This window comes from Urocitellus parryii, chromosome 2, assembly GCF_045843805.1.
Source record: "Urocitellus parryii isolate mUroPar1 chromosome 2, mUroPar1.hap1, whole genome shotgun sequence".
Lineage (NCBI taxonomy): Eukaryota > Metazoa > Chordata > Mammalia > Rodentia > Sciuridae > Urocitellus > Urocitellus parryii.
Genome location: NC_135532.1, coordinates 22,577,194 through 22,585,347, shown reverse-complemented (window position 1 = coordinate 22,585,347; position 8,154 = coordinate 22,577,194). Strand labels below are relative to the sequence as shown.

Sequence of the window (8,154 nt, the reverse complement as noted above, 5' to 3'; positions counted from 1 at the left end):
TGTTACTTCAAATAACCATATAACTTAAAACACTTTCCATGAGTTCCATCACAATATTGAAATTAAAATATAAAATCATGGCAGTGAATGTACTTGTATTTATTTTGAAAGAAAATTTTCCAAATATGATTTTGTTTTCTCTGTTTTTATATTTTTGTATTTTTAGAAACATATCATGAGTTTAAGTCAAAACATTTCATGCATAGTTTGTTAAAGATTTTAAAATGTGAAGTTTTTTTGGTTGGACATTTTCTCTGTGTTTTCCCCCTTAGTAGTTGTGATGTATATTTAATTCTTTTTTTCCTCAACATAATGTTAACAAAATGCTTCTTAGGAAAACAAAACTAAACAAAAATAACTAGGCAATGCTTTTAAGAAAAAAAAAAAACTTTAAAAGGTAGGTCTGGCATATGATAATCTGCATATAGGTGAAAGGCAGTTTCATTCACTGAAACCTCACTTCTCACATGTGAGAAAGCAATACCACAGTCAAGATGATGAATATATTTCTCAACCAAAGGAGACTTTATTTGGACCATTTTGAAGTCTTTATTCCTCTTCTTTCCCACCATTACACACATCTCCAGGGAATCACTGTCATACTAGATTAGTTTACCCTAACTCTACAGATGGGAAAACCAGGGTGTGATGATTACCTATTTCCAAAACTAATAGAAGACGTAGTTATATCCATTTGTCACCATGTTAGAGGGTCTGGCAAGAGATCCTTCTAACTTTCTTTCTTAAAGCTTAAAAAGCAGTTTATTCATTTCTCTTTAGTCCTTAGTGTTACAGAGAACTATAAGACAACATGCCATAAAACGCATTTCATATTATAGTCAAGTGATATATGAGCCCAAGTGTTGACCACTGAGTCAATGTTTTTTTTAAAATTTTTAAAATTTATTTAATTTTTTTAAATACACAACAGTGGAATGCATTATAATTCTTATTACATATATAGAGCACACTTTTTCAGATCTTTGTATATACAGTATGTTCACATCAATTCATGTCTTTATACATGTACTTTGTTTTTTTTTGCATTACAATTCTTATTACACACATATATATACATATATATACCACAATTTTTTAATGCTAAATGAAGTTAGCCAGTCCCCCCAAAAAAAATGCCGAATGTTTTCTTTGATATAAGGAGCCAATGGTTAATAATCTTAAAGAATCATTCTCTAAGAGGCAACAATTTCAGAGAAGCTACAATAACTAGAAATACTTGAAATAATTTAAGAATACATAGTGTTATATAAGCACATACATATAATTTTTTTTAAAGAGAGAGTGAGAGAGGAGAGAGAGAGAGAGAGAGAGAGAGAGAATTTTTAATATTTATTTTTTAGTTCTCGGTGGACACAACATCTTTGTTGGTATGTGGTGCTGAGGATCGAACCCGGGCCGCACGCATGCCAGGCGAGCGCGCTATCGCTTGAGCCACATCCCCAGCCCCAACATATAATTTTTAATCAAGTATAACATGGTCACACAAAAATGTTGACTGGCAATATAGTTCACACATATAAAAAGAAGCTATTTTATTTTTGTCCCTTTTGTATCCTAAACAAAATGATGAAACCCCCAAAATAACAGGAATTCACTAGTTATAAAAACTGGATATTTTATAAATGAAACAGATCCAATCATCTATACCTTCTCTCAAATTCCAAGCAATGAGGCTTACTGTACTCTCAGCATGGACTTATATAAATTTTGCTCAATTTTAATGGAAATATACATTTTCAATGGTTGATACTCCAGGTGGAAAAAGTACATAAAATGATTTATAAGTGAAAATATTTCATACAAAGGAAGTGGTTTAGCAAAACCCATACAATATCAAGAGAAAATGCATTGAATTTAAAAACATCTGAAGCAGGCATCTTTTTAGACCATTGCAGAAAATACCAAAAAGTTTGGAACTGTCATACAATAAAAATTTATCCAAATGAAGGTTAGGGGTAAAAAACTATTAAATGTATTAAAACCATCGAAAGCCAAATAAGATAATTTAAATTATATTATAATATATCATATTATATAAACATAATATATAATACATAATGATATTATTTATATTAATACCATGTTGATATTAATATAATATATAATATTGAAGCCAATATTAAGAACAGCGTAGATAGATGAATCAGGCCAGATTGAAGAAAACAGACCAAACCAGTTTAGGTCCAAAGGTTGGAAACTGTGTCCTTAAGAGATTGAAATGTTAATGTCCCCAAAGCTGGGCCTACACTACACTCATCCTAAAGAATTGTTAATGAAGCAACTCCTGAGTAGATGAAACTGCTAATTAATTCACCCTGGGCCCCCTTCCTGCCTGAAACACTCCACCTTGACCCCTCCAGCCCGTCTGCTTCTCATCTTTTGGCCATCCCACTGAGCATTTCCTGGGCCTAGTCACATATGCAGGAAGGAGAGAGATAAGGGGAAGAGAGCAGGAGAATAAAGGTAGCCTAGGACATATAAAAAAGGCAGAATGAGCTCACTTCTTGGGATACCAGAATACCAGCTATATATAATAGTATTATATAATTATATTATATATAGTATAATCATATTATTCATTAGTTATATAATTTATATTATACAATATAAATATAAATAATAATATACTGAAAATATCATTTATTTTATTATTGTATTAAATTTTTATAATTATATTAATGTAATATGCAATATATATTATTTGTAATATAAAATGTAATACATAAATTATAATTATATGACTTAAATTATATTATAATATAAATATATGATATATATACTATGTTATATAGATTATAATATAACTTAAATTATATAGTTTAGTTATATATTATTTGGCTTTAGATGGTTTTAGTACATTTAATAGTCTTTTACCCCTTTGCTTCAGCTGTATACATTTTTATTTTATGACAGTCCCAAACTTTTTGGTATTCAAGTGCATTTTCTTTGTACATTAATTGACTACCACATGTAAAAACTGACAAGTAGAATGCAATTAAATACAGATTTGAAACTTTTGGGCCATTGTGTAAATATTAAAAGTGAATTGGAAATTGAAAAATAAAAGCTTGCATGCATACTATGAACACACAAGTAGTCAATGATACACTATAAAATTGTATGGGAAAAAATATGTTCATGTCCAATAAGGATTTTTCAGACACTTGCATCCAGAAACATTTTATAAATAAGCACTTAGTTTTGCTCCAAAATAGAGCTGATTTTTCCCTTACTGCACCTATTTGTTGAGAACTATAGCATACATTAGGGATGCACTTAAATGGGTCATTTTATGGGGAAAATCGCTTGAAATTTTAAAATTACTATATTTTATGCACAACTTCAAAAACACAGAATTTAAAGACGATCCCAGTGAGGCACTCCCATTCTACATGACTACCATTCTATATGACTAGCAAAGAAGATACAAGGACTAAAGGCAAAAATACACACTTTTGCAATCCTATATAAAATTTATTTTCATAAAATCAACACAATACCACAAAGCAACAAAAAGAAAATCTGAATTTTGACAACCCTACACAAATTGTGGGATTTCATTTCAAAGTCTTCAAACTGTTGAGCTTGTTTTAGCCTGTGCTGGATTCACACCAGGCAGTCGGTGTTCCTCAGAGTTCCCTTTAGACATCACCTGTTTGCAAGGGACAAGCTGATGTCTGGAACTGATTTCTCCACAGGACTCAGGGGAGTATGAGCTGTGCCAGGAGGCACTGCTGCTGATGGTGGAGCTGGTCTCTCGTGACATTGCTGTGGGGTTAGTGGTTTATAAAATGTCTGAGCAGAGGCTTCAGTGTTCTGGGTGCTCTGGCAAGAGCCAGAGGGTAGGAATCTGAGGACCAACTCTCTGACCTCTCTCTTGGTGATCTGGTTGGCTCTGTGTGTGGCTTATTGGGCTGTGTGGCACTGCTGGAATGGTCACCACTGACCCTGACGCTCATTGTCACTTTTTCCTGGAGTGCACTAGGCACAATCACTGCAGTCTTTCTTGGTAGTTGTTTTGTTCACATTGTTTCCCCGAGTTTTTTTGTAGAATCTGCTGATCAAAGCCATTAAATTTGGAACAAACAGTAATAGGGCAATCTTTTCTATTAAGTCCTTCAAAGGTTGGATTCTCACAAGAATTGTCGGAATTTACACTTTCCACATTTTTTGCTGCTTCTCTCACTAGGAGGACTTGCAAGAAGTAACCTAACTAACAGGCAGACTTACTGGTCTAATCTTGGTAATTGGCATACGCCTCTGGATATTTTTTTGTTGCCCTATCAGATTTCAGAGTAAGTAGTTTAGTGGTTTTACATAGATCGTCCATCTTTTGGGATGATGGTTCAAGTTCTTTGTTATCAATGAGACATGCATCACATTTTTCCCATGCATTTTGCTTGCATTCTGATTGTTTAAATGATGTAGCTGATTAAAAAATTTCGATTTCACTATCTGCAGTGTGGCTATCTTCCTTTGAAGAAAAATATAGTGACTTCGTGGAATGAGTCACTTTCTTCTGGTGATATCACAGGTTTGGAAGGACAGCTTTGATCAACCTGAGGTACAATAACACCTGCACTACGTGTAACATATTGTGACTGTAGGGACCCATCCAAGATCTTCTGTGAGTAAGTAATGAGGAACTCTACCAACTGTGCCTGATTTGCATATTCAGCAAGGGAGGCTAGGCGATGGTGACAGGAGCATTTGTGGGCCTTGGCCTAATGAGACTTGGTACAAATATTACCCCCAAGTTTTTGGAGTTCATCTTGTTTTTCTCAGCAGGATCTACTACCCGCTTAAGATGTACTATGAGGTAATGAAGACTGTTAAAATTTGATGTTGGCAACTGTCTTAGGAGGTCCTTACTTTTTAGAAGAATTCAGTTTATCTCTGTACACATATTTGGGTATTTTTTGTCCTTGGAGTTATCCTTTTTGGTTTCTTGTTCTTCATTAACATGTAGGATCTCTTTTGCAAGGTCTATAAATTCCTTGAACAATCAGAATAAAACAAATGGTTCTGGGAGCTGTTGAAGGTAAAGTTTTAAGACTTTACAGATGTCATGTGAATTAAATTCTGAAGTGTCTACCAAAAGCATTCCATTCTCCAAAGCTTGACACAGTTTTTCAGTTTTTGTTTTGTTTCCACTAACATGATAAAATCCTTGTAAACACAAGGCTCTATTTTCAATCTCTGAAGCACATATTTTGAGTGTGAAAAAAATGCCACCTGGCTGCTTTTTTGCAACGTGTGTGAATTCTGCTCCACCAAATAAGTGTGTTTTTCTCAGAAGTTTCTGATGACCACAAATGATGACAAGTTTTTCATACATTTTCGATGACAAACAAGGAGATACTCTTCACATTCAACATCTTGGAATACTACAAAGCCGTCACAATCACTGCATTTTGTGAGGGATCTCAATTTTCAGAACTTGTGAGTAAGAGCTGCTTTTGAATCAATATATTTTTAAATGCTCCAAGGGAATTGTGTCCAGTTTCTGAAAGGGGAAGGTGGCTCTCTTTCATCTAAATCATCTGCAGAAGACATGGTTCCACTGGATGGAGTTCCTGGAAGTTTTCCATGAAAGACTCCTGGACTTATAGATTCTCAATCCAAAGATCTAGACTGACTGCTCCCTCCAGTACTCTGAGTCACTAACCATCCACATGTCCATGATCTTATTAAAGAAGAATCTGTAAGATCTGCATTGTTAGAGCATCTGTCCCCTTCAATTTTATTACAACTGTAGGGAAGGCACACAACATCCTTTAAAGAGTCAGCAAGGCCATATCCAGACGTCTGGGAACTATTTGTTAATGGTTTATTTCCATTCCCTTCAACTTTTTCTTTTTTTGGTTGAATTTGTGGCCTTCACAAATTCCCTGTACTCTTGGCCTGGATCATAAAGTTTGGCATTATCACAGAGAGACTGTAAACTGCAAGGGAGGCAGCCTGCAGGTGCTGCATCTGAAAGAGGTTAACTGTTACAGCTTTAAGGGTAAGATCACACTGGAAAACAAGTGTCCTGAGTTGTGTTAAAATTTTTCTTTTGGTATTTTCAAGATCATTTCGTCTTTCTTCAACGTTTGTTATGCAAACTTTGTAGAGGTCATTTGCTTCTTCTACTTTTTGAAGGGCTTCCTCTTCCAACCTTCGCTTTTTTTCTAGTTGCTTATTGAGATTCTTTGCTAATCCACCACTGATGCTCCTCCTCTGCACGAAACATGGAAGATTTTGCTTTTTCATATTCATCTTGACGTTGCATGCATAACAATTTTGCCTTTTTGAGAGCAGTTTCTGTTTCAAGCATTTTATTTTGTTCCTGTTTCCAAAGTTCCTTTATTTCTTTCCTTTGTTTTTACATTTCATTTTTCATCCCCAGTGGAGGCTGTACAAATTTGTTGGCTTGGACAGCTGCAATTGTTTGTTGTAAAAGGTCTCTGTTCTTTATGTCATTGGCGAGAGCACTGGTAAATAGACTATAGCAGCAAAAACTCCTGTAGTCCAATGTTAGCTCCGGTTGCTTCCACCAACTTTACAATATTTCAGGTGGACCCCAATTCCAAGTTAAGCTTTTTTCAACCCATGATGCTATGTTCTTTGTACATTTTGACCATGTTTTAGCATACAACAAGGCCAATTCAATAGTCAAATGTTTTTTTAACAGTACATTGTCTAATTCTATAGGAGAAAAATTTCCATTTTCATTGGATAACTCAGTACTGAGTCCACAAAAATGTTTTAAAAAGACTTATTTTCCTGGGCTGGGGATATAGCTCAGTTAGTAGAGTGCTTGCCTCACATGCCCAAGGCCCTGGGTTCAATCCCCAGCAAAACACACACACACACACACACACACACACACACACACACACAGAATTATTTTTCGAGAAACAGGCAACCCTAACAAGGCGTCCATGCCTCCATTTTTCCATAATGAAGTTTGTAAGCATGTTCCCAAAGGTAAATGCCAAAGTTTCAGTGGAAGAAAACAGTTCTCGGAATAGATTGTTTTTGTTTTCTTCATTAACTTCTGTAAAATTCCCAGCTTGCACTTTCGAGGTAAGCATTAATGCAGCATGTTGAAGATCAACAGAACTGAGTTTCTGATGCTTACTCATCATAGACTTTAAAACATGGAGGCGCTCATCCAGACGTATATGAATGACTTCTTTAAAACAGTCTGAAAAAATATCTTCTTTCAAATATACTAACACATGGGAGAACTTCCTGATATCATTCACCAACTCCTTGATGTCGTCCGGATCAAAATTGGAGATGGAACTTAAGGACCTGAGCCCCATTTCAAAAGTTGTAACATGAGTACAAAGTTGATCTGATGCCCAAACACGTTTTTTTCTTTGTCTTTTTCTGTGTGTGAGCAAGCATCCCCTCAGTTAACAATCAGAAAAACTGAAATTCACGCGCTCCATCCCGCGACCCAGACTCGGAAGCCCACCCAACGCTCACATCCACGGTCGCTGCCTGGGGCTGGAGCTCCCTGTCCCCATCCCCCACGCACTGCAAGAGGACATCAGGCCAAGTCCCTGCTGCCCCTGCAGCCACCTCCCCAACCTCGTGCTGTCCCCGCTTCAAATCCTTCTGACTTAACTATTGCTTTATAACTTCATCACACACTGAAAATACGTAATACGTACAAAAATTGGAATTTAATTTTAGGCATGTTTCAAAGGACAGTTTTTGTACAAATTATACTTCAATTCAAATTGCCAGTCCTCTCGTAAAAATAGAAATTAAAGGAGATGACATATTCAAAAGGATTCTTGGAAGTGATTAATGATGCAAATTTTTACAAAGATATGGACAAGACCAGAAAGCCCTAAGAAGTGATAAAGCACTCCAAGAGCAAAAGTTTTGTAATGGTTTCATAACCATTACTACTATTTTGAGCGAAGTTATTGGATTTCAGTAAAAACCAGAACTAGAAGGAAAATCCTGTCTGGCAGCAGCTGTAGCCTATGGACCAACAGTGCAATGCCTAACCATGCACCCTGGGAAAGCAACCCTGGGGTGAATCATCTTGTTTTCCTATTGAGGCCTTCCTTGGAAGTAATGCAATTTCAAACTAAAGGATAAATGAACCTAAGTTCAAGCAATCATTAT

The 8,154-nt window shown here is 35.6% G+C and overlaps 1 pseudogene; it reads right to left on the bottom strand.

Moving 5' to 3' along the window:
- Positions 1 to 3,559: 3,559 nt before the first annotated feature.
- On the bottom strand, positions 3,560 to 7,419 carry LOC113182470 (rho GTPase-activating protein 29-like; annotated as a pseudogene).
- Positions 7,420 to 8,154: the final 735 nt, after the last annotated feature.